At 46.3% G+C, this 26,429-nt stretch overlaps 1 protein-coding gene across 4 annotated transcripts in view; it reads right to left on the bottom strand.

Annotated features, from left to right (window-relative positions):
- The window catches only part of SGMS1 (sphingomyelin synthase 1), a 76,895-nt gene that overhangs the window by 49,159 nt on the left and 1,307 nt on the right, over positions 1–26,429 (bottom strand). Inside the window, exons 1-2 of one of the 4 annotated variants that reach the window (XM_042862938.1) lie at positions 18,307–18,356; positions 17,350–17,468 (exon numbers count right to left, since the gene is read on the bottom strand). The exons of 1 other annotated variant lie outside the window; for it this stretch is intronic. The gene's annotated coding sequence lies outside the window, so the exon portion shown is untranslated. Of the gene's footprint in view, positions 1–17,349; positions 17,469–18,306; positions 18,357–26,038; positions 26,061–26,429 lie in introns of those variants that run through there. 2 more of the 4 variants (XM_042862939.1, XM_042862943.1) reach the window with 2 other exon arrangements.

The following is a 26,429-nucleotide window of genomic DNA, read 5'->3' as shown; positions in this document are numbered from 1 at the left end:
AAATCAGTTGCCACTGTACATTAAATACATGCTTTCCCAAGTCATTTTTTTTTTGTGCTTTCCCAGTTTCTTCCAGCAAATTTAGTCCAAGCACATTCAGCAATACTGTCCTTACTGTGTTATAAACTACCACTTGGCTATTAGAGGAAGGAAAGCAGGCCAATAGTTTTCTAGCTTTTATGGAAACAAACTTCGCTGCAATAGACGTGAGCAATCACAAGAAAAGAGCATCAGACAAGTGGTAAATCACTCCAACCAGCTCTCATGGTTCCCATGCAAACCACCAAATCCATGCCTTAGGATGAAGCCTATCATCATCCAAGATTTCCCAGTGTGCGGACCACTGCCTCTTCCATTTTCAGGGCATTTTTGGGTATACTCAGGAGCTTCAGCTTCATGCTCCAGCAAAAGCCCCAAAGTCTCCAGGAAGTATGACTGCTTCACATAGTAACCAAGCAAACAAACTTTGCAGCATGTGGTACAAGGTTTCCCCTCCTACCTGACTCACCCCAGGCACCACCTCACAGACTAAAAATCTTTGATGAAGCAAGGCAACAAGTTATCCAAGACAACTTCAGCTATCATCTGCTCTTAAACACCAATCTTCAAGCACTTGAATTTTCTGCCAGTACATATCTGCTCTTCATTACTTAACAACAACCTCAAGTCACGCAGAAGCCAAGAAGTCTCACGTTTAATCTGTTCCTCCAACTTGCAGCCCTAGATGCATACTAGACAGCATAGATACAAGATGGTATCTGAAAAGAGCAAAGTGGTATTAATTACATCCATACATAATAAATTTCAAGTTTCTGCAGCAAGTTTAACATTGCTGATATTACCTCCCTCTAAAACATCACTTCGGTAACGTTTCTCTGAGCCAGAAGAGGCTGCTTCAAACAGCCAAGGTGAGGTTTTATCCAGTCTTCGCTTAACCCCTCATCACAGCACATGCAGCAACCTGTGCAGCACTGAAAGGAAAGCTTTACCAAATGTAAAGCTTTCCCATTATAAGCTTGTTGCTTCTTCATTTCTTATTTTTAACCTAAGCAGGGAGGGCCTGGGTACAGTCATGCTCTGCTCACACTTTCCATAACATTCTCACTTCCCCCACTCTAACCATTTCTTCTCCAAGCTGAAGTTTATTCAGCTCCTCTTATACAAAAGCTGCTCCATGCCTTCATTGACCCCCATTGTCCTTCACTGAGCCTGTTCTTTTTTTTGGGACAGAGGCACAATTGACATCGAAGACACAAGGAATGACAGATACAAAAATGTGTTTAATGCAAATGTATATATATTTATTTTTAATTAATTTATTTATTTATTTGGAACAGTAGCCCTGCAGTTGCCCAAGCCAAGGATGCAGGGCGGAAGAGGCTGTGGGCAGGTAAAAGCACAGACCCCACACTCAGCTGGAAGCATAACTTCAGGCTGCCTATGAACTAAGTCAAGCCCACACCTTGAGCTGCTTGTGCTTCTGGAAAAAGACAGTCCTGGTCACCCGCATGTGTTACTTCCCAAAACAGCACCAGCAAAACTACCCCTACCAGGATAAACAGGAAAAGACTCAGCTTTTTTATTAATTACCTATTTAGCTTCATCAATCTCTTAGCACACACATATTTTTCACCTTATGTGGAGTGGACACAAGCTTACTTTTATCAGGTGCAAAATGCATACCTGGCGCAGCATGCCAACACACAGGTCTGCATCTCCAAATTTCTGCCCAGGATGTGGATTTTTTTCCCCAAGATTTCTGCACCTCAAACTGCAAATTTCTCCCAACATGGGATTCAATACAGATTTGCTTTGAAGCATCTATTTTCACTCAACCCCAAATTACCAGGCAGAAGCAAATACTGGCTGAATAGCAGCACTCACAGCTTCTCTGGGAGACTTCGCCAGGGCCTCTTGGTCCTCTGTATAAGGAATTTCCTCCTGATTTCTAACCTAAATTTCTCCTCTTTTAGTCTGGCATGATCTTCCCTCGGTGAAGCTGTGCTGGCTGCCTCAGATCACCTCTGCATCTCACACGTGCCTAACCATCTCTTCCAAGAGGATCCTCTCCATGACCTTCCCAGGCACACCAGCCTGTAGTTCCCTGGAACTCCCTTTCTTAAAAATGGGAGTGATGTTTCCCCAGGAACTTCATCTGACAGCCAGGACTTTTCAAACACAGCAGAGAATAGCTTGGCAACCGCAGCAGTCAGTTCCTTCAGCACCCCGGATGCATGTCATCGGGCCCCACAGACCTGCACACATTCAGCATTGTGAGGCTGTCTGGTACTTGCTCTGCTCTTACAGCGGGAGGGATTTTGCTCACCTGACCCTCCCCCAGCAGTCAGGGAGGTGAGAGATACAGGAAGCCTGACTCAAGACCCTCTCCTTGGCCTCTCTCTTCTGACCAGTGTGCCGGGAAGGACCAGGGTGACAGCTTGCCAAGCTGTGAACTCCCCCTTGAGTTTCCCCTAACCTGAATTACTGTGCATCCTCTCTCTGATGCAAGCTCAGCTCAACTCAACCTCTCCCCACCAACTACTCTATCAAGGTAAGGGAAGCAGATGGAGCTGATCTATGTAAGAGAAACATCTGTGAAAAGAGACTTTCTGTCCACTTCTGGGATGTGTAACAATTCAACAGCCTCTATGAAACCCTCCAGCTAGAACCAGTGCCTCCTGTTTCACAATACTTTGTCTGGCAGACCCTGCTATGAACAACAAAGTGAAATCCACTGCCCCAGCAGCCCACCTCCTGCAGCAGCAAGGAGCAAAGCACCAGCAGGGAATGCACAGAGCTGAAAGCATTTTCAGCATCAACTGATGAAAACAAGAATAAAACCCAGATAGAAAGCTCTCAAAGCAGCCACTGTCTTTTAGCTTCAGACCAGGTTTTCCAGCAGTATCCTATTTTCACAAGGCAACCAACACCAGAGCTCTTGAGTTAAGTTGTAACAGCAACCCAAATGACCTGCATTCTGTGTTTAAGAAGTTTAAGAGCTGCAGGTTTTGTTTGAGTTTGGATTGCAGTTAACAATGCTCAGAGGAAAGAGACTGATTAAAGCTCCCTAATTAAACCACTTCTTTACAGTGAAGAAATGCAAACAATGACTCTCATCTGCTGTTGTCCCTTGCCTTTTTACAAGGCACTGGTGTGCACACAGTGGTGCATTTGAGTTAAGAAGCTGAGCACATCACATACTTCTCCCCCACTTCTCCCCCACGCAGAGACAAGCTGCCTTTCTCACCGGCTGCTGAAGTACTGCCTGATGTAGTCTGTAAAACTGAAACCTACAGAACTTAGTCAACGAACAGACACAAAAGTGTTAAGTTTGTTATCCTTGTACTATACCTCCTTTATTTCTTTATTTTAACATAGCATTCAGAATGAAACAGATGACACTATTAATAATCTGATGAGCTGTCTCTTCATTATACGAACTGTCTCTCAACAGAATGCTTTGGGGAAAGCTGGGACGGAAATTGTATTTTTATAAACAAACTGCAATTTTGCAATTATCTTAAGATGCCTTATGCAATTTACCTATGCCACCACTTCTCTAAAAATAGAGCACTTACAGAATCTGAACTCAGTTTGGGGCAGTCACCCCCTCACCAACAGCCCCCAAACCCACCTCGTGGGCACTGCTTCACACCTAGGAGTGGTTTAAGGACCTCACCTCACCTTTGGCAGATCTGCCCATAGCATTAATTTGTCCTTCAGGGTTACGACCAGAGAGATCACATGCCAGCTTTGCAAGCTGAAAGCAAGCTGACATCCTCACTGAGCACACACATGAACTCGTGTTGAATATTGCTGGAGTAAGAAAAAAGTATTTAGAGAAACAGAGGCTACAGCAACTGCAACACAGCTCCTTGCTTCATCTCCTTTGTAAACAGCTTTCAAGCTGCCAGTACAGCTATGGTTAAGGAGCAGGAGATGAGAAAAGACATCCTCATAGCTGCTAACAGGCAAGTTATCTGAGCTTCAGAACATGTGTTTAAAGATGAAAGAGCACAAAGAGGATGCCGAAAGGACACTGACAGCTTAAGGAATACACAACAGTTTTCAAGTAATTCCTGTGATGTACAGTGATATTTAAGATCACAGCACTGGCTGGGAATTAGATCATCCATTTAGCAGTCGGTCTGCCAGATAAACTGTCTGGGGGCTTGGACAGCATTAGCAAAAATTGTAGAACAATGCAAAACCAGAGTCAGTGCTTTTGCGTTCCCAATTTTCAGCTGCCTGCTCACAGAAACTCCACAGAAGACTAAAACACGGAAAATAAAACACATCAGGAGGAAGAGCAAGTGAGGTACCACAACTGATAAGGGGCATCTTTCCCTGCTGACCGCTGTGCCCAGACCTGTCAGTCTATATCCACCCTGCCTACTGCTCTCCATTTCACAGCTGCTTCTGGCTTCTTTAACCTCCTCATGCACAACAACCAGTTTCAGAACAGGGAGAACAGGCACAGTGTGTAACATGCATATTGTTCCGATTTTAGGTTAAGGAGGGCATCGACTTTATCTGGATCAGTGACAACTTCCACCAAGCAGCTGAAGTGACTTCAGGAGTAGTGAATGTATCTGAGTAATAAAAAGTGTTTGTGCAAAGCGAGTTCTTCACCTCTCTGCCAGCTGCCCTTCCAGACATGCTGTACAGGTCAGGGCGTCCCCAAGGCTGTATTTACAGAAGCTTTCCAAGAAGTAATTAGCAAAGCTTGGGGAATTTAACAGTACATCACTGTCTGGTGGCTGAAATGAAGAGCTTTGCAGCCCAGGAAAGGGCAGGGAGGAACCCAGAGGCAGGAGCATGCTCCACACAAGATGGCATTTGAACCTGCCTGGCTGTAGTCTGGACACACACATTCTTTAACAGTCCAGACAAGCACCCTTCAGCATTTTAATACCAAATATTCTACCCATCCTTTCCTATATAGTTATCACCATGGAACAAAAACCATCAGATATAGCATTTTGGCTTCCTAAGAACTACGTGCAAATCTCCTGTCAAATCAGTTGCTGACAGCCTTTCAACTACTCACTGCAAACAAGAAGAGCAGAGGAAGGCTAGGAAAAGCCTTTTTGTTTAAAAACTTCTTCCAATTACAAATCCATGAGAACACAGACAAACAAATTAACAAATGAACTGACAGGCTCTGAATGAACTAGTTTCCCATAACTGCAAGCCCAGGTTGCTTTATCTTTGCAATCCTAACTCACAGCCAGGCAGCAAAAATATAAAATTAGAGATCAGCAAGATGGTGCTCCCCCCAAATACAAATCAAATACACCCATCTTGAACCACTTCCAGCATGACTTCAACACCAAATAACATTTGCTGTTAGTAACATCGTAGTTGAAATTTTACCTGCCTTTTAACAGCTAGGGTAACAGGCAGCAGCCCCAGGTTCAAGCTCAGCCTTTCCTTCCAAAGGAAGTGAAAAAAGTTCCCATAAAGCTGTCACTGAGTGCCTTTCAGATGGAGCACACACATCTGTACATCCACTCCACAAGCAGGACACGAAGGTAGCTACCTGAAGTTTTGATGCTTGCCCATGATCGATGTCAAACCCCAACAGAAAACTGGGAACCTTAAAAGAAATTCAGGAAAAAACAAAAGGAACACGAGGAAACAGGGCACAAAGCAGAAAGCCTCATCTCTGCCTCCTGTAAGCTGTGAACCAGCCCCAGAGCAACTCAGAGCCAGCACAGAGGGCCAGTTCTATGCTAACACAGCAAAATACAGTGCAGAGCAAGAAGATGCACCCTACAAATTAGAGACTAACTACAGGCAGGTGTGGCTTATTTCCATAAACTGCAGTCACTTCCTGCTGTCGCACCCTTCGCCTCTCCCAAGCCTCACGTTTTAAGGATTTGAATGAGGAAACAAGGATGAAACTGACAGCACCCTGCTTGTGGTGCTCCTTTGCCAGGAGTCAGCTATTCTATTTAATAAGCAGCAGAGGCCAGGGAAGCTACCGGGGTCAAATGAGATCCATCTGAGCAAAGGATGCACAAAATGCCTGTTTCAAACTCAAGTTAAACCTTTGTTTTCCAATTACTGCTGTGGGAATCAAGTGTTGTTTCTGCATTAGAATTGTATAATATTATTTTTATTTTATGATCTCCGCTATCATAGTTCCCAGGAACACACTCTGTATATATATGTGTATATATGTATATTTTGTCATACACACTGCAAGAATATCCTGCACGAGAGCAAACCAGAGAACAAGCCATGGCATGCCCGAGGAAGCGCCTGAAGAGACATTGGGAAGGCCTGACATCATCCCCCAGAGCTCTTTGTTTAACGAAGACCTTAAAGAAAATCACCATATCAATAGGACAAGGAGAGCACCGAGACATCTTGGAAACAACAGGATGACTACTGACTGGCACCACATAACAAATAAATTAACAAGTAAATAGCAAATGTAAACCTTCTGATAAGATTGTGAACCTGGAGTACCCAGCCATTGGGGAATCAGGGGAGGGGGAAATGCAAGGGGGAGAAAACAGGGTATAAAGGCTGTCACGTTGTGTCCATAGGCGCGCTCCTACTTGTGGGACGCCCGCCATTGCAATCGCGAATAAATTTTGCTTTTATCAGAGATACCGTCCTGACAAAAATTACTTGGATTATTTCCAACACTGCCATGATAATGAACCATCACTCCTCTCTGGAACTTACCCCCTGGGTGCACAATATAGCAGAGGCAGCCGTTGCACAGATCAGATCCTAATAATTCCAGGTACTGTGTACCCCTTAGAACCAGAGCCACCTGCAAATCCTGCTGCGCCGACTCGCTGCTTCCACTTGTACAGGAATTCAGATGCACACAGCTTGCGTGCAACTGGGAAAAGCAGGGGCAGGGCTGCAGGGGAGCAAAGCAGAGCTGAGAAGAATCTTCCTGGAGGTTGGTCCGGTGCCACTGCAGGGAGTCAGCAAGGACAGAATTACGCAGCAGCTCCAAGCTCAGGCATTCCTGGCAGCAAAGTAATCGCCTAAACATCAGCACCACAAAGCCCCATTTGCACCAGAAAACCTATCTGCAGGCAGTTACATGACTAATCACTATCCCCAAGGCACTCTCAAGTGTGCAGGCCAACACCCAGAAACTACCGACGGCGGTTTTCATAGAGATCATTTCCCATGCATCTGACATGTCACTGGGTTTTTTTAAACGTCGATCTGAGCTGAAAACCTCCATGGCTGTTAACTACCAAGTAGCCCGTGCTGGAATTTAATTTCAACCATTTCAAGTCCCAGCTAGATGCATACACATTTTTCTGTTTTTAAACAGGCAACTTCAGCAGAAATCTTTACAGAAAGACAAATAAAAACTTAGAGATCAGCTAGACGGTGCTCCCCCCACCATCGCACATGGTGACACAAACACCTTGAGGCTCTGTTCCGTGGAGTTAGCGCAGTAGGTACCAGCAAAATTAACTTAACAAAATTCGTTAAGACAAATCAAGTTCCAGCCCTAAAATACTGCTTTGCACATAGTAATATCTACTCACATTAGTCACTGTTACACTCACATCCAGCAATCATTTGCTTGCATGGAGAGCAAGTTTCAATTTAAAAGAAATTCAGCAAGCAAGTTCAGCATCAAGCTGAAGGACAAGTTCTGCTCCTACAAGAGGTTCCCTGGATTAGTTTAAGGCTCAAGTTGTGCAAAGCTAACAGTTGAGGAAAGGGATGTTTTTGCGACCAATCCACAAAAGAAAAACCATTGAGAGCCAGCAGTACCTTCATTTCCATGATGTTAGACCCCTGGATTTCAGCAAGGAGCCACCTATGTATTTTGCTACCCTGCAGCACTGGAAAGTACACTGCTATACAGTGAGACAAGCACACAAATCTGACCTCGAATGTATGCAGGTGTCTGTAAGGAACTTCTCAACATGAATTAAAAAGGCATGCTGCATCTCCAACAGTGCTCAGTTTGAATTTTTCTCAGATGGTGGGAATAAAGCAGCTTGCACTACACCTACATATGTTCAACCCCTATTAAGCTGCAATCAACTTAAGTAATAGATTACTCAGTTATTCATCGGGTCTGTGTACTGAGCACTGAGAAAAGAAAGGTTGAATCAATACAGCGACAGGAACTTCTGCTGTCTGGCACAAGTGCCTTCAGCTCTCAGTGTTTGTACAGCTGGTGAAGCAAAGGTAGGAATTTTTCAGGACTGATGGAAACAACCTCGGGTTTCACGTTTAGAACAGCTACCACACAGATGCCAGCTTTCAGAAAGCAGCAACGACAGAATTAACTCCTGCCCAGAACAATTAACCTTACATGCAACACACACACACAACTCCTTCTTTTTAGCAGCTTTGATTTTAGGTCACATTTTTCTCATTATTTCTGTTTACTGGCTGTATTGTTGATGGTATCTGTAGAAACACTACCCAATATTTATTCTACAGCACTTGAGATTTACAGGCATGCTGTCCTGTGATTGCAGTAGGAGAGGGACTAAACCCAGTCTACCTAAAACCAGGTTTGCTCGGGGCACTCGTAGGGAGAATTACAACTGGATTAGGAAGAACCACAACAGAGAGCTGCTCTTTTGCTCTGTCCTTCACAGCAGCTGCTCAGGACCAGCCAGTTTAGTCTCACCCATTTTCAAGCACTTCTAGAGAAAAGGCACTTTCCTAGCCAAAGGCTGCGGGCACCAATGCCTTGTTTTATTCAATGTGCTAGTTGCTCATGTTACACATCAACAAATAACTGCTTTAAAAACCACATTCTTTCTCAAACATCTCTACAGTTCAATAGCTCTTGCTTTCATTTTCCAGTTCTTACATTAGTCATGGAGCCTTTCAGCACAGATCAAACCCAACCCAACAATAAAAGAACCTTAAAAGATGCCCCTCAACAAATCCTTGGGCAGCTTCAAAGCATTACTGAAAGGGGGAAAAAAACAAAAACAAAAAAAGCCATAACAACAAGCAACAAGAAAAGGAAGATGTCCAGTTTATTTTTCTCAGTGCAGGTCAATTTATTTATGTTGAAGTCAGAAACGGGAACAGAAATCGGGCATTCCACTTGTCTGTGTCACCCACTCTATAGATCACTCTGATTTCAACAACCACAGGGGCAAAGATTGCCTTATAAGCAGTCTTTTTGTGGTATTTATACCACATCCATATAAGTTACATCCTCTGAAGTTTTGTTCTTAGTTGACCTCAAATGGAAAGATAAGGGACTGACCAAACCCATCTTTCAGTTGACTTCTAAGATTTTACAATTCAGTATTGGAGTTGGACTGTTTTCTTGAATGGAAATTGCCAGGCTGGCACAAGCAATATCTAAGCTAACAGAAAATGGACTGAATCATTCTACATTTGCTAGCAAGCAATGATTCTGAATGGAAGGCTCACTCAGAAAACCCAGCTAGTACGAGTGCCAAAAGAAACAGCCATGCAGCTGCAAGACATGAAGTCAGTTGTTACAGCCACCTCAGTGATGACCACAGGCTGCTGCCAGCACCGAAGGCTGCCACTGGTACACATGCAAAAAACGATTAATCCAAAGCAAAATGGATACTCATCCATTTAAGTCCAAAACGAGAATGCATCCAAATCCAGGTCACATTTAGTATCAGTTTACAGTAAACAACATATTGAAAAGTATACTGCTCCAAAACACTAACCCTTCAAAACGCAAAATTTACTTGCTTACTTGGAATTGCTTTCCTGCACAGAGCGCTCGGCTCATTGGGTTAGAAGCTCACTGTGACCATGACAGCCCAGAACACCTGCAGCTGGCTGCTGCTCACGTCCTCAGAGGGTCACTGTAAAAAACAAGTCACTGCAGATTAAGACAGCAGGGCTACTGGCCAGCCTTCTATTAAAAATATTAGGGGGATTGTAACATGAAGATTCTCTCAAGGTCTACCCCGTAGATGGGATATATGGTAAAGCACTGCCATGACATAGGCAGCTATTTTAAAGAGTATTTCCCCACGGACATGGAAACAGAAGACTCTCATGCCATACAAGCTCCACAGCAGCATCTGTCGCATCTAGAGGGGTCTGGAGCACTTCCTGCGCCCCATCCTGTGGGGCACGGCACTGCGCGAAGGGAGAAAAGACTGGAAGGAAATATATCCCCAAATACTCTCTGAGGGGAGCTGGTAAAGTCACCTAGGCTGAGAACCAGGTATGACAAATGAGGTAACTGCTGAGCTGGCACAAAGGAAGTGCAGGAGGACTGAAAGCTTTCTGTGGTGGTCTTCAAGCTAACCAAGTTCACTTACAGGAAAGAAAGTGAAACAAAGCGCAAAAAACAACAAAGACAAAATGTAAAACCAAAATCTGCTCGACCAGCATCCTCCAAGGGTGGCACAATGGCAACAGGCTTTTTCTCAGTCCCTTAGTCGCTCAGCTCTCATCAAGCTTGTGCACAGGCCAATGGTAGGGCTGACAGCAGCAGATAGGAAGGAATGTGCTCGTCATTCAGCCCTGCGCTTTCTGAGGGAGACCAGAATGGGGAGACTGGAGTTCTGCCACTTGTCAAGAAGCAGGAAGGCAGGGCCGGCTCAGCACTGTGTGCAGATAAGAGAAACAGATGGCCCTGCTCCCCTCACACTTGTTAGAGAGCTGCTGCTCAGACACTTCCATCCAAACACTAGTGGAGAAAAATTCCATCCCTCCTGCTGAAGCAGAACTGAACGCAAGCCACCCCCAGCAGAAAGCAATCAGTGATTCCCGCCCAGTTTGTTCTAGGATTGCTTGGAAATCTGTATTTAGGTTTTACATGATGTTCCTGGCTCATTTTCAAGACTGTTTCATGGAAGCACTTTGGAGACAGTGGCAGCATGCCATCAGGTACCTGCTGACCCAGCAGACGGCCCCAAACCCGAGCGCCACCCACACATGTCCAGTAAGGACTGAGCCTTAACTCCCGGCAGCAGGGACCCTCCCAAGCACACCGTATTCCCCGACTGCATGCTCACCTGCCAAGCTTACAAAGCTTGGAAACCCCTCACCAGTTGCTGTAACACTGTCTGCATCCAGGCACAAGGCTCCCAGCACAGTCTGCCTGCTCCTCCAGAATATATATGTAAGATCCTTACAACGGAGCATAAACCCAATTATTTGAGAGCCAGCTACATACAGGAAAGCAGGAGTGATTCACAGCAACGCTGAACTCCATTCACCTCTGAAGTCACAGTGGTGCTGTCATTGCTCTCAGCTGTGGCAAGCTTTGATAAAGCTCATTCTGCCTGCTTGTGGCACACACACAGCCACGCAGTTCTTTTTGTGCAAACTGATCCTTGATCTCGAAGGTCTTTCCTAGCCTTGGTGATTCTATGATTCGATGTATTACACACAGTGTGTGCTTTCAGAAATTAAGGCCTCCCTTACCTAACTCACCAGGCTGGCACACCAAGCTCCTCCACCTCCTGCTCCTCCCAGAGCAGAAACAGCTTCTGTGCCATGGAACCACAGGTGCCAAACCTTGCACCTGGCTCCCCACAAGCATGCTCCAGCCCCTCTGTGGAAATAGCTCACTTCTGGAGTTGCTAAGCAATAGCAAGCTGTGATGGCATGAGAAGCCCACCTCCACTTCAGCATGGGATGACAGCATTCAGCTCCATGGTACCACTTGGTTTTAATATCTGCAGCAACCCAGAAGCATCAGCTAGGGGGCATTTTGATGGTTTTGGAGCTCCTGATTTTTGAAGATGAAGAAGAGATACTGTTGTTTTCATGCTACTCAAACTCTGTGTAGCTCATTTACTTTATATGCACCATTTCACATGGTCTGACCCAATGCACTGCAGCAGCAGGTACATGCATGCACATCCACCTCCGGCTTTAGGCAGGCTCAGGGCTGAACCTGCACTTCTAACTATTGCATTTAAATAGATAGCTGCTTGCAGATGCTGCAGGACTTCCAGAAAGAGCATGCAATCCCTTCCATTAACATTCAATTGTTTTACAGGTGAACGCTGCCACAATGATCATTCATGCAGAACTGTAAGCGAACCAACAGCTGAAACAATTTCAGAGAGCTGTAACTATGAGCCACTATCAAAGCCACAGAATTCCTCCTTGTCCTGTATGTCAGCTCTGTCTGCAAAGCACAGACATGAAGATGTGGAGACGGGGATTCTCCTCTTCCTACCCAACAAGTACACGCAAGCAGCAGCACTACAAATGTGGTGCGAGTGGGCTGTTCCTACACCCTTCTCCAGCACAAATAGCAAGATCAGGAACGTCTGCAGAGGTTGGATTAACCAGCTGTCAACTGCTCCTTGGGAAAGGCATCTTGCTGCTATATTTTAAGCTTACATTCAATTTACTCTTCTGACTTTGTTTACAAAAGGCAAAGTATTTTGGCTCCTGTTTCCATTTTAGGAAGCTTTAGAGGCAACTGCTCACAGCTACACACTGGGTTTTTAATCACTGCTCAACAAAGTGTTACATTCCCTTCAGCTTTTTTGCATGGGAAGAAATTAGCACAGCAGTTGACATGCTGCTAAAACCAGCCCTAATTTCCCAAAACCCAAAGAAAGGTGTTAGGGTTATGACCAATGGCAACAAAGTCTTGTGAAGCAGCAAGATTTATTCACAGGATTACCTCAGCACCTGAGCCCCTGAAGAGATCTCACAGAATAGAAGATGATGCTTGCAGCAAGCACTTCCACCACTATTAAATGGTTTCTGCACTTCTGTGAAAGGACACAACTGGGCTCATTCTCACAGCTCAGACATCTGCACACCTAGTACTCCAGTCTGCATAATGCCAACAAAAATAACACACCACATCTTGATTATGTTGATTAACAAAGCATGGCTTTTAGAAGTGTCAACACCAGTTAAGAGGCCAAAATGTTTAAGTCCCTTACTGAACTACAGCAGACACAGAAGTCATAGGCAGAAAAGACAGCATCCACTGAGAACTAATCAGACCCCAAACACCCTTTGACCACTGCCTGGATTTCCTTTTAGGTCACAACGTAGAAGACTAAATCACAAGCGTACAAGAAACAACAATCCCACTCACATGAAATGGTTGGTCCCTTCCACTGTTTCCAGCATCACCATTCCTCTCTCAGTGAAACTAACAGCAGTCAATTACAATAAAACAAGTTATTACTACATTGGAAAACATTAAAAAAAAAAAAAAGAGAGGGAACATATGAACTAATTCAGCCTGGTAGTTTTCAGCATATTCAGTGTTTTATTCAGAGTGGACCTGCCTAGATAATTACCGCATGTTACAGAAACACGAGGTCTCATTATTTAGACAGACCATATTTTCCAAATCAGTATTTGGAAAAGTCTCAGCTTTGATGCTCATCTCAAGATATCCTGTTGTAACAGGGTGAGACCCTGCTGACAGGCTGAGAGAGCTGGGGCTCTTCAGCCTGGAGAAGGCTCCACAGGGACCTTATAGCGGCCTTCCAGCATCTGAAAGGGGCCTGCAGGAAAGCTGGGGAGGGACTTTCTATAAGGGCAGGTAGTGAGAGGATGAGGGAAAATGGTTTTAAACAGGAAGAGGGTAGATATAGACTAGATATTAGTAAGAAATCCTTTATGTGAGGGTGGTGAGACACTGGAACAGGTTGCCCAAAGAAGTTGTGGATTCCCCATCCCGGGAACCACCCAAGGCCAGGCTGGATGGGGCTGTGAGCAACCTGTTCTAGGGGGAGGTGTCCCTGTCTATAGCAGGGGGTCAGAACTAGGTGATCTTAAAGGTCCCTTCCAACCCAAACAATTCTATGATTCTATGATAACAGCTTTCTGAATGATGCACTGTCTGCTGCTAAACAAGCTTCCAAAATGTACACACCTTGAATACTGGCAAACCCACCAAGGGTTCCCTCAACTTGCAATCAGGAAATCCACGTAAAAAGATAACATGCCTCTTCCCCAGAAACAACCAGGAAATTACAGGCCTTTGCTTCATTCCCTGACCTTCTGTGTAACATGCAGCGTGTTCACAAGGCAAAGCTTTTAGCAACAAGGAAGCTGCTGCTCTTGGAACATGCAGTAACAAGATTGGAGTTTCCCCATTTTCCGTCAGTAGTGATAACCGCTTTGAACAACACTGCTTATTTCTACCCACCAAACCTGTGATTGACTGCTCATCTGGATCATTTTCCATCGGTCTGTACGTGCTTTGGCTGCTAGCAACTGAAGGAAGACTGATCGCGAGCTGAGTACTCTGTGCCACGCATGGGCCACATGGGGCTAAGAGGAGACAGAAATGTCTGTCTGTCTGTTCTGGAGACAGAAATGGTTCATCTCCACTGAAAAGCAATGTTGTGCATCAGAATTTCTATTAAGCTCATGACAGAAATGCTTTTGGCTGTGAGATAAAGCTGACTCAAAAACAAACTGTCACTTTAAACTTCGCTCTTTCCATTTCCACGTGTTTGAAAACAACAGACCATTGAACACGTCTCATCTTTGCATCCTTACAATGAAGAATTGACACAAAACAGCAAGGCATCACTTTCCCTTCCAACAGAAGGCCTCAATGTTTCTACTGGACTTTGTGACACCACTTACCATTCAGTACTCGGGGTTGGTTTTGTGATAAGCTCAGTTACAGACTGCATCCTGGAGAGGTTAAAAGAAACAAGTGCAGCACAAAACCAGACCAGTTGTGCTGGTTTTCAGCTCTAGCAGGGTTAGAATGCTAGTCAGATTCACTTTTGGGAACATGATCCTGCAGTGGCGACTGAATGCCTGCTTTGTCAGCTACCCGGTGAGGACAGAGGGTGCACTGCACTCAGTGCATTCAATTCCAGAAGGACTACTGGATGCCAATAGTTTTCTCGAGCAGAGAGGCCAGGGCTACTTAACAGGACAGCATATGTGCTGGGAAGTTTCTTGGAAATAAACAAAACAAAAAAAACCCATCAGCATTCTCCACTTCCCCCTACCAAAAATGCTTTCAAGCAGCCTTCTCTATGTTATTGCTGCAGTTAAAGATCTTCCAAATAGTCAAAAATGTGCTCAGCAAAAATGTTAGCAACATTTACATAAAATTCATAAAGGAGACTTCTTGGCTTAAAGATGAATGCATTAGCTTTTAAAATATTGTTCAATACTTTGTACATGGGCCTCTTCTACAGAGCATATTTACAAGACAATCGTGATGATACAGAACAGCTAATAGTGCCACATACACAGTGCTTGAGCAACCACTCCATTTCTGCCTCCTTTTTGATTTCACCTTGCCACCCAAGGAAGCTTCACCATCAAAAGCTGTAAAACAGAAAACCGGAAGCTGCCAATATCCAGGTAGATCTATGGCTCTTCCTCCTGAGCTGTTCCCATCTTTGGCTTAAAAAAACCACAAAGTATTGCTCTCACAGTTCCTCCAGGCTGAAGCCAATGCATGCAATATCTGGGAGTACTTTTTGCAGAGATTCCCTTTGGTGCTGCTATGAGGCACTAAGTTTGGCATTCATCTCTACTATTATTAGCCCTGTCACCAGTCACCACAAGCTTCAGTTTTTTTGTTTTCCCCATCCCTGCATAACAAAACAAGTTCACAACTGTTCCACTGCGCCAGCCCAACCAATGTGTAAGAGCAGCTGAGCCATGCACTCTCGCTCCATCTGAACCTCTTTGACTGCTTTCAGCCAGGGGAGTTTCCCGAGTCTGTATTCAGAACCCTTCAGGACTGCCTTATCCAAATATTTGCTCAGCTCCCCTTGATTCCATTAAAACTCTGTCCACAACATCATCTTGCAAAGGGTCCAACACGTCTGTTGTGGTGTTGATGGGGAGCCCACATGCCACTGTGCACAGCTTGGGATTCCGCTCACTGCTGCTTCCCATCTCCCAAGCAGATGGGTGGAAAGGAATTTCCTGGTTTCCAGGCTAATCACAGATTCAAGCAGGTATGTTCACACCACTACCTAATTCTTAAGTTGTCACAAGGCATTGGTTTTCCCCCTCAGATCTCTCACAAACAGAAGCCGGGTTACAATCCACAGGTTGAGAACACACTGCAATAACACATGGGAGAGGTCTGAGAACACCCTTCTTCCCACAAAACAGCAAATACCAGAAATGTGAGTTTCCTCCACAAGAAAACTTATATTGAAACAGGTTCCTCCACCATTCCTAAGATGCAGCAATAAGATCCTCAAGCATCACAAGCAGCAGCACGACTGATCCTGATGAGTGCACACCCATGTCTCCAAATACCCAGTGCTAAACCGTACTCACCAGGCCTCTTCCTAACCACACTGCTGCCATCACTCCTGGTCTGTTTTTCTAGAGCAGAACCTGATCAGGCTGTCAAGATGGCATTCCTCAAGCACGCTGCAGGAATACATCACGTGTCTTAGCTGCGCGCAGATGCTGTGCAGCAATATTTGGTGACAATTTGGGGGAGAAAAAATTGCTGTCAGCCATTTCATACAAAAATAAAGCTGGTTGCAGGATACAGAAGTTTTCCACTTTAGAAAATGGTTTGGATTGTAGTACTCTGATCAAAATGAACATCTGCATCTGACACACTGCCCCAAGCAGCCCACTTCCAGCCCTCAGCTATGCCAGGGCTCCTTGTTCGCCTGCAGCATTCCCGGTGGCTGCATTCCAGGAGGGGGCAGCCTGCAAGTGCTTCATACAGTATGTGAAATGCTTTGTTTATCCAAAAATATTTTAGCTCCAAGAGATATGAAAGCAAGATTTAGATTTCAGCATTTGCACAGTAAAGAGATGCATCTCCTACAGATACTGCCAGAAAGTTTCTTCCTTGAGTCTTCCTAGCTGTAAAATATATTTTGCAAAAATAAAATTACAGTAAACCAAAAGTTGAAGCAATAATAATGGAGAATAATAATAATAATTCCTTTATAAATTGTTATAGCAAGAAGAAAGAAGCACATAACATTCGAAAGGTGCTACTGCATTCTTGCTCCCTTTGTTAGGAGCAGATCAAGGTAGGAAAACCCTTCTGCCGCTGAGAGTAAAACAAATCTTATGGGATCTTCCCCACTAAGTGGCCCTGCAAAATCAGAATAGCGTAAAACATAAGGAGCTTCCCTACAGCCTGACCCCAGTTTAACTGAAAAAGTGAAATCTAGCTACCAACAGATCATCTGTTAGCACTGAAGTTTCACAGTGTTCATACTATCTTAAAAATAGACATCTGTCCCTAGCTAGTTATTTCAGTGGTTACTTAAGATGAGGAATTAAGCACATCAGTCATCAGAGACAAAATCGTGACAGTCAACAGGGCAGGACTTTCAAACAGAACACTCAGTTCAACGCAGCTCAATCACCCTCAGTTACAGAACTGGAAGACAGGACTATTCAAAATGTTACAGCTCAAACGCTGCAAGAAAGTACCTCGTTTTCCAGCTGAAAGCCCTTTTCACTTAAAGATGGTATGCTCTCCACATACTTGGTTCCTGATCTTGACAACGGCGGTAGCCCCACCACACTGTCTCAGCAGCAGCTTGTTCAGCCTGGAGAAAAGAAGGCCGTAGGGTGACCTTATTGCAGCCTTTCAGTACCTAAAGGGAACCTACAAACAGGAGGGGAATCAACTCTTTGAAAGGGTAGATAACAGCAGGACAAGGGGAAATGGTTTGAAGCTGAGGGAGGGAAAATTTAGGTTGGATGTCAGGGGGAAGTTCTTTACAGAGAGAGTGGTGAGGTGCTGGAACAGCTGCCCAGAGAGGTTGTGGATGCCCCGTCCATCCCTGGAGGTGTTCAAGGCCAGATTGGCTGGGGCCCTGGGCAGCTTGGTCTGGTATTAAATGACGATGTTGGTGGCCCTGCATGGTTGGAGCTTCATGATCCTTGAGGTCTCTTCCAACCCTGGCCATTCTGTGATTAAGGCACTTTTCAGTACCCAGTCCTTACTGAGCTCCACAGGCTCTCTGTCCCACAGCTCCAGTTGCACGTTTCCTTGGGCTGCGGTTTCACTGTTGGCCTCTGCCAGGAAATACCCAAGCACAGGCTGACTTGCACAAGCCCATTGCTTCAATTGGTGGCTTCATTCACCAAGGGGCTTATCTCAAACTGCGCTGCAAATGTAGAACCAACTATACGTAAAAATAAGACGTCCGTCTTTTAAGAAAGTGATTTGGAAGTTCTAGAAATGCTTTTCTGCTAAGTTCACTAGATGTAGGTTTGCAACAAGACAACACCATAAACTTCAGTATGTTTATGTTACAAAACACTAGCAGATTCTGTGGAGCATGACAACAATAAAACAGCAAGTTTTGACACTGTCAAAAACATTATGTGCAGAAAGCTGTGCACTTTGGTGAGCCATTTCCTTTGTTGCAAGCTACTAACCAAGGCACAGATCCTCACGGTTTGGGTCTCACCCACAAGCTCGAGTTCACTCTGTGGTCAGAGACCTCAGGCATGCAGAAACTGCAAGAAGTAACACAAGAAGACAATTTAGCATGCATAAAAATGAAAGCAACAAAGAAAGTAGGTTGGAATCAACTTTGGTCAGCTCCGTGAGTCCCCTCCACAAAGGCTCCTGTTGAGACTAATTGGCACTAACAAGCAGAATTAACCCCGATTTTGTGTGAAAACTCAGCTTGGGCCAAAGCTCAGAATAATTTCAGTCTTTAGAATACCAAAGAGTGTGGTACCACTCAGCATTTAACAACACAACATCAAGAGTAAATCAAAACCGCTACATGACAGTAAAACCAAACCTGGCTGTCCATTTTTCTTACAGCAGGGACAAAATTGGTTAGCACAAGGCACACTAAGTACCAAATCAGCTTAAAAGCAACATGCAAAGCCATCTGCAGTATTTCCTGAGGCACAAAACCAAAAGCAGTAAATCATACAAGATTTTGCACAGTGATGGTAAAACCAAAAATAGAAAGGAAGGGCTGACCCCACCTCCAATGGCTGTGGTCAGGAAAGCAGGCTTCCTCTACCAACAGGACCTCCAGATTTCACCACAGCCTTGCTACCTCAGAAAAAATAGAGACTGATTTTTTTTCATCTCTAGAGACTCGCCTTACAGCACCCTGGGAGAAAAGCCTCACTTCGAACCAAACCGAGACAGGCACGTGAACAGCACCAGGGCTGCAGCACATTTTGAAAGTGGGACAAGGTAAAATCCATACAGGCCTCAGGCTTTGGAGTCAGTGCAAAGAACAATATGCAAAGCTGCCTGGTACTGCTGAATTTGCATGTCAATCTTAAAGCAGACAGAGGATGCAGCTCAGAAGCGACCTTCAGGCTCCCTGTCCCTTCATATTCTTCTGCTCAGGCTACAAAACCCGTGCAATGGTGCAATGACAATGGCCCACAACACATACCTACCGGTTTCCTCCAGTGAAGTCACCCATCACCACAGACCAAACAACCAGTGCCAGGCACCTATCAGGCCCTGATTTAAATCAGTGGTATACCAGCTCATCAGCTTTTCACATCACTGCAGATGGAGGAAGAGAAAAATGCATTCCTTTCAGTTGCAAAGATTTACAAAGGTTACACTCTCCACAGAGAAACCGTACAGCACTTTTTTCTTCTTCAAACCCTATATATATACACATTTTTATTTTTATTTTTTAACTTGGAGGCTGAATTAATTACAAGCACAGAGAAGCACAGCTGAGTTTGTGAGCAGCTCCACCTTTTTCTGCTGCCAGATTTTGCCGACCAGAAACCTCTCCCCACCTTGCAAACCTTGGTGTGAGGGGAAGGAGAACTGAGGGCATGCTATCATGTTACCCATTCCTTTGCACAACTGATCTTACTTTCCGGATCTGAAGCAGAAGGTAAAGAAAGGATGGCACGGGCACAGCAGCTGCCAAAAGGACTGAAAAATCCAAGAACAAGATCTTTCCATGTCACACATAGTCACATTAGCTTCATCTTCTGCTTGCATTCAGCAATTCCAGAGTTGCAGCCACAAGATTTACACTCTCACTCTGATGTCACCTTCCCACATGGCTTCCTGCTGTCACAAGGTGCTCACAAAGGACCTGTCACAAGCCTCACCAACTAGATCACACACCGCTCTGCTGCCTCATGCTTAATATGGAAACAGGAGGATTAAACAAGCTGGGGTTGGCAGCTGGAGCAGGCGACTTCTGAGCGGTGCTCTGCAAGGAAATCTGTGGTAAGAGAATACAGAAGTTGGCAAAGGTGCTGGTAACACTGTAAATCGTACTTGATCTCTGGAGTACAGAAGCTGCTGGAGAGGAGGGCTTGTGCTAGGGCACAAGATACTTTAACAAGCCTGCTAGTGCCCAGCCTCACTCTGGGTTTCCTATGCAACCTCAATGCTTTTGCACTCTAGAGAGTGTTGCAATGCTTCTCGTATTTTGACAAGGCCTGCGCTCCTTCTTCTTTCTGACAGCCAGCTGCTATGGAGAACTTTGATGTCATACCCAGCTGCCAAGCTGTGGTTTGTGACAGAAGTTCCCTGAGGGAGGTGAGGTGTGGAGAAGGAGGAAGAGGGACCTCCCTGCCGCGGTTCCTCCCGTAACACACATGGCTGCGGGGCTCCGCTGCTGCTGCACAGACCTGAGGGATCCACTGCGCTTTCCAAACAGGTTCGTCAACAATGAAAACATCACTTTGGCATTTACACCACTGCCATTACTCAGAGGCCATCTCCTGTTATGCAACTGTTACTCGAGTTTTCCATTAAGTCAGTAAATGCCAAGTTCTAATGATTTAGGAATGATTTTCCCAATTGACTGAGGAAAGCTGCAAAAGCACTAAATTGGCAGGAGAAAGGAAAATGAGCTTCAGAATGTATTTGCAAATTTGACCAGAACAAAGCATTGTATCCCTTAAAGCAATCCAGAAACTCGGTAAAGAGACCAAAAGCTGCTGGGGCCACAGGGAAACCTCATGTTTAGGACAAGGACCGCCAGCAGAAAGCACATCCCACACACACCACAGACCCTGAATTCCCCCCATAATGCCTTGCTCCCAAGGAGTAACTCCAACTTAATTCCAAAAAGAGCGCTGGTGCCACAAAGTAGCAAAACCACATTAAACAAACATGTTTGAAAATGTCCGTTTCTGCCCATTTCTGTATAGCAGTCCAGTGACTGCCTCCAGTCCTATCACCGATACCTGCAGTGAAGGAAGTATTTTGGGAGTTGGTCACCCCAACATAAGAAACAAATATATGCACCAGCAGAAACCACCTCCTCAGAAATACCACCAGTACAACAACCTTCCCACAGAATCCCGCTTTACCACAGACCTTACAACTCAGATGGCCTTGCATCTAGCAACAGCCTGCTTTTCAGCAGCACCATCCCCAGATAGAGGCCTCTAAAGCAACCCCACCTCAGGGTCAGCAGCAGGAATCTGTTCCACCCCTTCATCTACAAGCCCTTTGACCTGCCAAGGAACTGCAAATTCCACTGGACCATCTACTTCGCAGGGAGAGGACTCTCTTTTTCCAGCCAGCAGCCACACCAGCTCTCTTCCCCTGCCCCAGGGGAAAAGCTGTGCCTGCATGCTAGCAAGGTCCTCGCCCACAGCTCCACATGCTGTTGTCTTTTGGCTGCTAAAGGAAGAAGGCTTTGAGCATCCTCCCACATTCCCTGGAAACCAGACAACCACATCCACAGGCAAGGCAGTTCACAGCCCTGCAGGATGCTTGCTAACAGCCCAACAGCTGAGCAACAGCTTAGCACAGTGAGGTATGCAAAGAGGCTGAGCAGCCTGGGTGGCTTCAAAAAGTCCCAAAGTAGCAGCAGGTTCTACTGCCACCCGAGGTCTCATCAGTAGTCTTTGTGCCTACAGTTAAGGACAGATACATTGACTCAGCAAAGGTGGCTGCTGTTTGATAATGGTGTTTCTCTCCCCCCTCTCCTTCTTGCACATCCATGCTCAAGTTGTGGGAATGAACCACACACCCAGGGTGCAAGCACCCAGCAGGTCTCTGCAGTGAGCTGGGTGCTGCTCTGCAGCGGGCTCCCTGCAGCCTGCCATTGGAGGAGCAGTGCTGCCCTCATCCAGCACACCTCATTCACTCATTCACAGCTACGGAACACTGATCCCAATCGGAAGGTGGTTGGCCCAGGGCCACCCGACAAGTGCAGGGTGATCCATTCTGTCTGCTAATGGTCAGTGTGACATTCTCACTTAAAAATATAAAAACACTCTGTGAGCTACCAGACCTTTAGTGGTGTCAAACCCTAGAATACAGACCAGTCAAGGTGCCACAGCACCACAGTGGGATGCTATTTCTGACATCCAGAGTGGAGTGAGGTGAGTTTATGGATGCATCCCTGCAGTCCCAGCTCAGTGATGACAGGACAAGTGCTTTCCCTTCTGCACATCTTGCACAGTTTCTGGCTGAAGGGTTATTATCCAGTCTGCAAGCAGAGGTAATTAGTTCAGTAGCACAGCAGCGCATCTTACAGGCTGAACGTCAGCATGGAGCTGTTACGTGGAACTGCCTGGAGGACCATAGAAACGTCCTACAGTTCTTAGGATGCACTCCACGTTTAGGCTATGAACATGAAAAGACCAAAAACTGTTCTGAACACAGAAACAAGATTCCCTTTCGCATACAATTATTTTGCATTTTTGTTCACATCCAGCTACAAACAGAGAGTGTTAAAGCGTAAGGGATTACAAAGTTACTGCAAACAGTCCACACTTAACATGCTGAGTGCTCTGTGATATTAGCTCACCTCTAATGGGAAGAAGCACAGAGGGGTTTTAAAGACTGGCAGGCACTCAAAGAAACAGCAAAGGAAGTTCCCTGCTGGCAGCTACTGCGATGCCAGGCAACGCAGTGCGCAAGGATGAATGGAGCAGTTGGGGTTGTAACAGCAAGACCCTCAGCCTCAGAGCCCTCCAAAGCTCCACCCAGTAACACCAGCTCCACTGGCATGCCATCCCAGCAACACTACACATGCCTGTGGACATCAGGATGTACAGATCTGTGCCTTCTCAGTGCAGACGCACGTTTTCTTGCAAGTGTTCCCCAACAAACGCTGAACAAAGTATCAGAATGCAAATAATCCACATCTGATGAATGATGTGGGCTCTTTCTGAGGTCTCCTTTGATAAACCATCTATTTATATTTCAAAAGAGAGAAAACTAAAATAGGAGATTATACATGCATAAAAACAAAAGCAGTATCTGACCAGTATTTTTTTTTTTAATTTGCAGATAATTGCTCATCACTGCAAAATACAGCTTTTGTGCTGTTTCAAAGCAAGTAGATAAGAAACCCTAAGCTATTACTAAATATTGCTTATGGCAAATAAAAATCTCTCCCAGTGTGGCTGCATCTCTGTATAACCACATTTTGACCAAGCATCCACCCTGGCATCCCTCAGGTACTGTAGGACACAGACCACCATTCTGCCCAGGTGTTTCACAGAGGCCCCACCAGGGGCCTCCACATGCTTGCATCCACCCCTTCCTCCCCATCCTCACTCTGCTGTAGTTTCTTTGTATTCCCTCCTCCTTGGCACACAGCTATCCCCACACTACCTTTCCCCAGCACTACAGCTGCAACCATCCAACTTCAGCATCCTGTGCGATTTCATGGAACTGCAGCTCAGCTTGGACAGCACTGTCCCACCTGCATACAGACGCAGAGTCAGCCCCATGCAACTACCCAAGCCTCCCAGCACACACAGCACCCTGTCCCGTGCACACAAGCAGGCCTTTGGCAGCCTGGCATGGTGCTTGGCTGCTGAGCACAGCTTGCATGGTACATTTTCACTCTACAGCAGCAGGACAGCTCACGCCAGCAGAGTACAGGAAATGCCATCTCTGTGGCAGGAGGTCAATGTGTGGAAGTGAGAGATTGTATGGAATCGGTCCAAGGCAAAACTTCTGAAAATCACTGTTCTATATACGGAGTCATGGTTTATGCTGCTATGAGAAGCCAGTAAACACCACTGTTGTGACTCTTTTCCAACCAAGAGTAGTACTTTAACATTCTGCCTGGTGCAGGGGTGGGGCCTCCTGTAGGCGATGCAAGCTGTTTCTCCATTTAATCCTTGGTTGTTTTGCTAAGGTTAAGAGTAAAAAATGTTAAATTCTGTGCACTGTCCCCTATGAAAACATTTAGCATGTAGCAGTCAAACAAGAGGCAGTCATGCATTAAATAAAACCATACATCAGACAACTGAAGACAGCGTAGCACAGTTTAAAGCCCACCAGCCCTGGTACTGACCACCACGTGAAATAACAGAGGAAGGAAGGAGTGGTGAATTTAAACTGGAATGACGAAAGGTGCTGCGTCCTGCGCCATTTTCAAGGAAATACACATGGTTAAGTCAGGGTCAGCAGTGATCCTGCAAAGACACTGAGCACGAGGACTTCCATCGCGCTGGATCTTGCCAGCTGCCACCACATCATGATTAACAAACGCAATTGGGTGAGGACACAGAACCTCGAAACCTGAGCTGTCTGCTCAGGGCTCCCTCTGATCTGCCCGAACGCCAATTGCAAACATTGCAGTACTCTCCGACCCAAGCAGTTCATTGTCTCAACCTGCCATTTTAACAAATCCAAACACGAGGCATTAAATTCCACAAGAACAAATCTCAGCACTCCCAGCATTAAATTTGCAAGTGGCATTTAATGGCATAAAGCGCAGGCAAAGCTGAGCTAAGCCACTAATGGATCAGCGAGGAAACCTCTGTGGCTCCATGATGCAGCGCCCTTTTTAGCTCGAGGAAATGATGGTGTGGGCTATGCTGGGCAGGAAGAGATACCAGCAGCTTAAAAATGTGCCTCAAACTACAGCAGCCAGAGCTGTGTCCTGCAGACCTACTGCCCGGCATGCTCTGCACATAGACAGCACATACACCACACAACAGGGCTCCCTGCTTCCCTGCTGCAAGGTGCTGTGCAATCCTGCCACTTTCTGACCACACACACAGGCACAAGTAAAGCCTGCTGTTGGGAGAGATGCTTTTCAGATTATTTGCTTACACTGTAACGGACTACACACAGCACAGGGAAACTAGTTACACCTGGGAGTTTCTTAGCATGGATATTAACTTTAACAACCGAAATCAAACTTCCAGCAACCTAATTTGTGAGAACCATAAAGCACATTTGGGATGAAACACACAAGAACCCAAGATTTTGTGTTTTTCTTCTCTCCTGCGTTCCTCCCAGCTGTTCGGTGGGGGAAAGAGACTTCACTTACAGAGCTGAATGACCCTGCACAGCTTCCAGCCCTCAACACAAAACACCAGCTCATGCCAACACCTGTGTGCTGCGTTCCTGGATGCAAAATGCCTCCGACAATGCCAAATCCTTCAGACAGCCCTGCCAGTAATGTGGGAGCACTGGTCATGGGACACTGATGCTCCAAAATCCTCAATCCTTTGGCTTCAGTTCTACTGTACACAGTTGGTATTGTTGTACCACATGTGAGTTCTGTAACTGAAAACAGCACCTGCTGCAGTTTGAGGAGTGGTTAGGGAAGCGACGACACAGGGAGCACAGGCATACAGGAAACATTACTGAGAGCTCGCTGCTTCTACGGGCCTTGAGCAGTCGGGTGGTATGCACAGATACCTGCCTGAAAGTTACCTGGGCACTTTGGTCTGTTACATTTCTAGGTGTCCAAAGCTCTCCTTAGAAGCCAGTAACATACAGAAACATGCTGTCTCCAGGCCGACACATGGAAGCCAAAAGGGCAGCGACAAGCACTTTGGTAATCACAGTTCTTACACAGGTCACAACGCAGTTTAAAGACTTCCCAGCAGAATTTAATTCTATTCTACATGCAGGAACCTGGAAAATATCAAGGTGATCTCCCCGGGTAGGAGTGGTTTTCTTATCAGTACTTAAAACTAGCATTTATCTCTCACCTGCCAGCACCCAGAGCCCTGCTCCCCAGCCACCACCGCACCTCACACCGACAGCGGGAGGCTCCGAGGCCTTCCTTAGTGAGGCTGCCACACAGGGCAGAACAAACCGTGATGGGAGCGGGGCCACCAACAGGCAGGCAGCAGAATGTGGAAGGACGGACACACACAGACAGGCACACAGACACCAGCCCACCCAGCGCCAGGCCGCGTCCAGCACCGGCCGCACACCCACCTGTCACAGCGCCGGCAGGGAGAGGCGCCCACAGTTGCGGCCGCAGCACCGCCGCTCCGCGCTCTCGGCCTCCGCCCTCCCGGCGCTCGGACAGACACCACCCGGGTCCCCGCGTCCCCTTCGGGGCTCGGCGCGGCGGCGGCCCGCGGCGCCGAGGGGAGGGCGGCCCGCAGGGCCGAGGGGGCTCGCGCCTCCAAGGGCGAGCAGACCGGACCCCGCGGGGCCGAAGGCAATCGCGCCCCGCAGAGCAGCGGAGGATCGAACGGCCCCCCAGCGCCGCTCGGCCCCTCCTTGGACGGCCGCCCTCCCGTCCCCGCCGCCCCCGGCCCGCGCCCCGCCGCGCCGCTCGGCCCCTCCTCGGACGGCCGCCCTCCCGTCCCCGCCGCCCCCG

Source organism: Lagopus leucura, unplaced genomic scaffold, assembly GCF_019238085.1.
Source record: "Lagopus leucura isolate 7727_CA_CO unplaced genomic scaffold, USGS_WTPT01 Super-Scaffold_739, whole genome shotgun sequence".
In the NCBI taxonomy this organism is placed as follows: Eukaryota; Metazoa; Chordata; class Aves; order Galliformes; family Phasianidae; genus Lagopus; species Lagopus leucura.
Note: the sequence above shows the minus strand (reverse complement) of the source record. Positions and strands in the feature narration are given on the sequence as shown.